This window comes from Triticum dicoccoides, chromosome 1B, assembly GCF_002162155.2.
Source record: "Triticum dicoccoides isolate Atlit2015 ecotype Zavitan chromosome 1B, WEW_v2.0, whole genome shotgun sequence".
Lineage (NCBI taxonomy): Eukaryota > Viridiplantae > Streptophyta > Magnoliopsida > Poales > Poaceae > Triticum > Triticum dicoccoides.
Genome location: NC_041381.1, coordinates 51,165,018 through 51,172,554, shown reverse-complemented (window position 1 = coordinate 51,172,554; position 7,537 = coordinate 51,165,018). Strand labels below are relative to the sequence as shown.

The 7,537-nt window shown below is 40.9% G+C and overlaps 1 pseudogene; it reads right to left on the bottom strand.

Annotated features, from left to right (window-relative positions):
- Nucleotides 1-286: 286 nt before the first annotated feature.
- Nucleotides 287-6,008, bottom strand: LOC119350105 (annotated as a pseudogene).
- Between the last annotated feature and the right edge of the window lie 1,529 nt (nt 6,009-7,537).

Sequence of the window (7,537 nt, the reverse complement as noted above, 5' to 3'; positions counted from 1 at the left end):
ATTCAACACAGCATATTATTGTTGCTTTGTTAATAACATGAAAAATAAATACATGGAGCCAGTTGCAAATCTCCCAATGGTACTTTATTTTTACAATGCATTGGTAGACATAGCACATCAACCCTCCCAATGGAAACATTAACTTCCACACTTGATTCTGGAACAGAATTGGCACATCAATCCTCGACCATCTGGCCGTCCTTGTAGTAGAAACTTCCAGCCTCTTATTTATGAATCCATCAGCTGGTAGTCATAAACTGTTGCATGCATTGCAGGGAGAGGTTGCTCATAATGTCAGCTTCTGTGCTTCCTTTGGATTAATAATTTCAGATGCAAAGAAATTGGAAAAAACATAAACTTTACCGTACCACAGAGTTGGTGATTCTGGTTGCTCATCCCTTTCTGCATGTGGGGATGGCTGAGTTGCACACAAACTGGATCAGCTCGAGCAGCAATGTTGTACTGGCAAGAAGAACTTGTAATTGTCTCGTTTAGTTCCACCTGGCCATTTAACTGAAAAATGGAATCAATATGGCAAATACACATGCACATATATGGAAGATATGTTTGTGGAATATGGATCGAGTACTCTTTTTAACTCTCTTTCTTTTATTTTATTTTTGCAAGGAGGGACTCTTATGCTCATGCACCTTGTTTTGCAAATCTAAATTCTGTCGGCGAATGATGTTCAGTTTCTTGTGTAGCTCCATATTTTCCTGGTGCACGAGGCTTTCCTGCAGTTCAAAAACATTAGGCTCTTTAGACGAAAAACGCACCGCCTTGTAATATGGTGGTAGCTAGTGTCGCAATGGTAAAAACATACCTTCTTGTTTAACTCTTCAATTTCATCAATCATAAGTTGGTCCTGGAAAAGAACAATGCAGTTAGTGGCACTGCTGATGCATGATGTCTACATGCATATTTTGCATGATCTCTGCAAAGTGGTTATGAGCACTAAGCATTACCTTCGTTAGCCTAATGTTATGTATGCTTGTTTCCAGTTGATTCTCTAGATCCTTCAAGCCTTCCGAACCTAAGCCAGGCAGATTTTCTCCCAACAACTGTCTGCAGCGGTTTAGTAAAGGTACATATACATTAGCTAGTGCACTTTTCTATAAATAAAAATAGAGAATTTGTAGTTTTTTTTCTCCTTACAGTGCATTCTGTTGTTACTAGTATAACTTCTGATATAAGAAATTCTTAATTGGAGCAACCTTTTTCTATCACTATTTTATTGTTGTTCAAATAAAAGTTCTTTTTTTCTTTTGAAAAAGTATACAAGTATAGACTGCCCATTATTTTACAATGCACATTTTTTTCAATTACGGATATACAAGGAGTCATAAAAAATATGATATATATTTTTGAAAATATGATAGATTAATCCCTTTCCAGCCTTACTTTTAAATCTGAAGTAATACAATTGGAGGAAACACTTGTATATCGACATATGCTCTGGCACTGCCTGGAATAATTGTTAGCAATTTATTGCAAATGTGCCCCCCTTGTAATATGAGTATATATGAATATTACACCTATCATGGCTATGGATGTACGTAATTTAATATTTTTGCCGATGCAAAACCAGTAGTTATTTCTTTCGTAATTACTATTGATATATACATCATATAATTTTACTTGTCATACCTATGATCCTCTTGCATGTTATGTAGTTGTTGCCTCAGACGCTCTGCCTCCGCTTGCCAAAACTGTTAATGAGCAATCATGTATATATCAATAGTTTATGCTTTAGAATTTTAAATAGAACAAAGATAAACTATATTGCAATTGGTGTATTCTAATTTGGCGAAACAATGAATTAGCTATTCAGTGGAATTGCAAAAGCAAAGATAATTAATCAAAAATATGTACATAAATATTGCTAGCCCTTCTAGTGACGTTAGTAACATATTGTGATCCTTCGTGTAAGATGTTGGGAATGATCCATTCAGATTTAGAGAAGGAAAGTCTATCCTCTTTGTGTCGTGATCCTTGCTACCCGGTGCACTATAAATCTATAGCACGTTAGAGAATCTGGTGCTAAGACGTTGTATGTAGCAATCGAGGTGTTTACAAAAGTCGGCTTTTTGTAGAGAAATAAGTAAGATGGTGTTTTCTCTCATATACTTTGATATACATATCATCTTATTTACCCGAGTCAATCTTCTAGCTACAAGAGCATCACGGCTCTTCACTGTACTACATTCACCGCACATTGCTACCTCATTAATCTTCACTGTACTAGTTGCGTCATTGCTTGACCGAACCCCATCGTGCATGATGGCTTGTGCCCCTTCCCCTGCTATCATCCAGAGCATCTAGCACGGCTAACCACCATCGCATAAGCTAGCATGGTGATTTGGTTTTTTTGGCTTTAATGTGTGGAGCCTTTGACTTATTTTGCAAAAGTTGGAACCTGTAGTAAGCTTGATTTGATGCACAAAAATACTATGTTGGACGATTAAATTTGGCTCCATTTTTGGTACGAAGTAGAATTTCAAATATTTACAAGTTTCTAGTTTGTCAAACCAAAAGTTGATTTCTTTTAAATAAATTTTTTAATTCATCAATAATGAGGTTTGGTTCCGATCAATCCAACTTGAAAATTTATTAGCTGAAAGTGTACATTGGGATACGACATTGTACCCTTATTGTTGCATAAAAAATGAAAATGTGTTGACTATTGTGAGAAGCTCGATAGTGCCACCACCTAGGACAACAAATCCTCAACAAGTGACGAAATTAAGGTAAGATAAAGAGGATAAAGTGTTTGGGGTACCTTTGGACACTAGTGAAAAATTACTAGGGGGAGCCAAGGCATTCCAAACAGGATATGGCTATCTAGAAATGACCTCCCTAATGGTTGGTTGCGCATTAGTGATCATTGTACACTCTTGTTGTTAATTTCCATCTTTGTTACCCTATGAGAAGGTACATTGCTACAACTAAGGTGAGTTAGCAATTGATTAAGAAATGCACTCATGGCATCCATATGGCATGAAGATGATTATGTACTTTCAAGTATAGTAGAATTATCCAAAGAACGGGCTTGATGAACTCAAAAGAAGACAGTAACCACATGACTAGCTAAATTATTGAGAAATACTGATCGGGAGTTATACCTTAGCCTCAGCGCTCGGACTCATGAATTGTTGGCCCTCCTTAACCTTCTGGTATCTTTCAATTATAGAATTAACCCTGCACATAAGGCACAACATAATTACAAACTGAAAAAAAACTATATTTCTAGCTTACAAACAAGCTGGACATAATTATGCCATAATATTTAAATTATTTTGACAGTGAGTGTTACACAGGTGCGACAGCATGCAGAGTTGGAGACATGATTCCACAGCCATATAGTTTCTTCCTATTATTCAAAAATGTTATATGGGATGTATGTCGACTGAATGCTTGGTCATATATAGTATTACTACTGTAAAAAAAACAGATGGGTAACACAAACACACACACACACACACACACACACACACACACACACACACACACACACACACAAAATGTATATATAAAGTACGGAACTTGGCTGGTATCTTGGATGATACGTACCCAAGGAAAAAGAATTGGCTAATGATCCTCTTCGTATAAAGGGCGACACAAAAAAACGAGTCATATGTACTTATTATTAGTTTGATATGGCGTTAATAGTGGAAAACTCGGAGCTTAATAGTTTGAGAAATGTAAAATAACCATAGGGGTATTTCACAATGTTAGTAGTTTAAATAAGTTGGATTGACAAAAAAATTGACTCATATTTTTGTCTTGTGAAATTGTTCACTCAACAAGTTCCAAATTTTGTAAAGGACGTTGGAATAATAAAAGTTGATCGTATGTATGTTGTACTAGAAAATAAACCACAGATACTTTGCAACTTAATTACTTTTTTTTTCATTCTTCTACACTGTGTATTATAAGTAGGGAAGCCAATATGGTGATCACATGATCCTTTCATAGTCTTGAGATCTAAAGATGCAACAGTTTGTAATATAACTGTAGGGGGAACGGGGTCCATATATGTTGTTTACCTTTTCCGAATCAAGTTTACAAATATACTTCAACAGAATGCCTACTACTAGAATCGCCCTTAGCCGAAACATGGCAAAGAAATACCGCCGTTATGACTACGTCGTTTGCTAAATGTGTGAACAAAAATACAAAAACAAGATCATTTTTAAATTTTAAGATGTTTTTAGAAAAAAGAAAAAACATATAGTAACGACAAAACTAAAGAAAACAGAAAAAATAAACAATTTATTTAAAATAAATGAAAATTTTAAAATCTCTTTCATTGTAGTAGGGTTATCAACGTATATGAACAAGATGAATTTGACACTCAATGAACAATCATTAGTTGATGAAATGCAATCTAGTGTGAAGCTACATCATTCACACAACGAAAATGGATGGACCTAATGCGACAACAGAGAAGCTTACCACTGTTCGCCTCTCTGGCTATTTAAGCCGGTTGGCGTGTGCCTCGCGTGGTGAGGTGGGACTAAACACAACCTCTGTACACAGTGGCCGCCGTACACGACGCGCCTGACCAGCACAGGCGCACGGTCAGCTTGTCACCTGCACGTGACTCGACAGCCCACCTGTCAGTTTTTACCGAGTTTTCTACAGACGCAGCTCGGTAAAGCCGTGACCCCTGGGATTCGAGTTTAAGAAAATGAAAAATGAGAAATGTTTTTACAGAAGAAACTCAATAAAGAGATGACACCTCGAATTCCCATTTAAAAAAAGACTGCAAAGAATGGAGAGAATGGCAGCTGAGTCCCCGTTAGCCGAAACTCGGCAAAGAAAGACTGTCATGACGGCTCCGTCGCCTGCTTGATAGTGGGGCCCACCAGTCAGTGTTAGCCAAAAAAAATTAGGAACTCAGCGGAATTATGATTTTGCCGAGCTTTTTTTTTGCCAAGTCGTTTTTCGTTGGCCTAGGCAAAGTATCCGGTCTGCCGAGTTGCTTATGAATGTCGAGCCAAAATTTGAATCAAACTCGTCAGCCAATTTTTTTTTTCTGAGTGCCCGATAGAAAAATCTTGGCGAAGTTTTGAAACTCATCACAAAACCATATTCTAGTAGTGGCAATGGGATATAAATTCATTATTTCTGCATTTGTGCATGCTCTCTATGAAGTTTAAGCATGTCTAATTTATTCAATACGTGATGGTTCTGAGTCCAAATAATTTTACCCGCAAAAAGACAGTTGGAACTTACAAAAGCATCAATAAATAAGACAAGTTCCCCGCAAAATAAATGAACAAATAACACTATTTGAAATGACATGCTTAACTGAGATTAAATGTATCACCAAATACCACCAATCTTCTCATATCTATAATAATCGAGAGTCAAAATACAACGTCATCCTTTTCCTATGGTGACATCTCCCGATCGTCAATATAGAGAAAGAAGTAGCAAAGTACGGAAAATATCACCAAAAAACAATCAGGTTCAGTAAGGCAGTAATTAAGTTGAGACCGAGGAAATATGTTGATCAACACAAAATAGATCATTAAGTCCCTTAGTTCGTATTCGCTTCTTGGAAATAAACATCCTTAGGTGGATCAACTAAGAAATCAATTAAATTTTGCTCGGAACATTTATTGGTGGCATGGACATAAATTAATATGACTCATTAGTAGTATTTAAGTGGGCCTCGATTGTATTTGCTATGTATCTGCCTATCTAGCTATACCAACAAACAACAGTCACACATATTTAGCTGATCAGCGCCAGCACCAGATCAATTGAAGAAATCCACGCAACTGGCTGAAAAGAAGCTACAACAAGCAGTACCCGGAGCTGGAGTTGGAGTACTCGTAGAGGCGGACGGTGTTGGAGAAGAGGAGGATCCCTACCTGGGCGTCGCAGAGGACGCCCAGCTCCCTGGCCTTCTTGAACAGCCTGCCCTTCCTTTTGGAGAAGGTCACCTGCCGGCTCGTCGTGTCCTCGATCCTCTCAATCACCGTCTTCCGCCGCACCATCACGCGCAGTACTAACTAAGCAGCAAACGCGCCGGCGGCTAACCGGAGACCGTACCTAGCTGGAGAGAGGGAGGGAGGGAGGGAGACAGGGACAGAGGGAGTCTGTCTGTTGGGAGAGGGCTGTATCTGGGGAGGGGGGTACCTGAGAGAGGGAGGGAAACAAGTAGCCGCTGCTTATATGTGGTAGTAGTTGCTCACTTGATCCCCGCTCGGCCTCACGTCTCGCCATTTACAACATATCCAGAAGTGACACGTACGCTCATGCAGTCATGCACGGAACGGGTAGTGCCGCCGCCCGCCGGAGACGGTGCATGTGCTCCTGGAATATTATACACAGAGCCAAAGTTCGGTACGGAGCAACTTGGACGCTGATCTTTTCTTTCTTTTCCTGTTTTGAAGCTTTGGCTCAGAGCACCTCACTACCGGAACAGGGCTCTACGCTGACAGCTAAATATATGCCGATGGCTGCCGTCGGCCTAGTCCGAGCTATGCCGACAGCTAGCTCCTGGCCGTCGGCATACAACGGCCGTCGGGCTATCCGTGTCTACGCCGACAGCAGCCGTCGGCATATATAGGCCGTCGGCTTATCCCAGACTACGCCTACAGCTGCCGTTGGCATAGATGCGGGCTCGCTGACAACTGTCATCACGGCCGGCTAACGACGTCAAATCTATGCCTACGGCCGTGACGGTGGCCGTCGGCATAGATACGGGTAGCACGTCACCGATCCAGAGCGCACCGACCAGGAGCTATGCTGACGGCAGCCGTCGGCATAGCTGACACGTCATCGATCCGCGGCGCTGTCCATCTGCCCTCGCCGCACCTATGCCGACGGCTTTGCCGTCGGCATAGTTTTTTTTTCCATATAGTATTATTATTATTATTAAGCATACATTATGTGTTAATAAGCATACCTATAGATTGTGTTAATAAGCATATAGTATATGTTAATAAGCATACATATAATTTTTTTCTTTTTCTTCGCTGTTTTCTTTATTATTTTTATTTAACTAATTTACATATAGTATGTGTTAATAAGCATACATACATTATTTTTCGGTTCTGTACAAAGCGTTGTGACCCCCCTCACGAACGGTGCCGCCGCCAGCCGGCAACTGGAATGGGGAACAGCCGCATCGGGTCTATACGAAGGGGACTTTGCTCCAAGTGTTTATATATATCGGATGACCTACCACAACCGGATGGTGTTATGGCATGTCTGAAGAGGCGACACGCATCTCCGGGGTGTGGCCCCGTCATGGGCGGCGCCGCCGCCAGCACCTGGAGGGGGGGGGGGAACAGACGCGTCTGGTCTACATGGAGTGGATTTAGCTGTGGGTTTGGCCCGGATGTTGCTCCCCGGTGTCCCTCTGGGACGACCCGACACAACCGGGTGGAGAGATCCACTGGTCAAAGCCCGTCCGTGCAAAGTCAAAGGGCTAGATCCTGTGGTCAACCGCTCCAGGGTTAGGCGGGACGGGGGCCCTGGGCGGTAGCAATGCCACTGGAGCGTCGTACCGGGCCCTCAC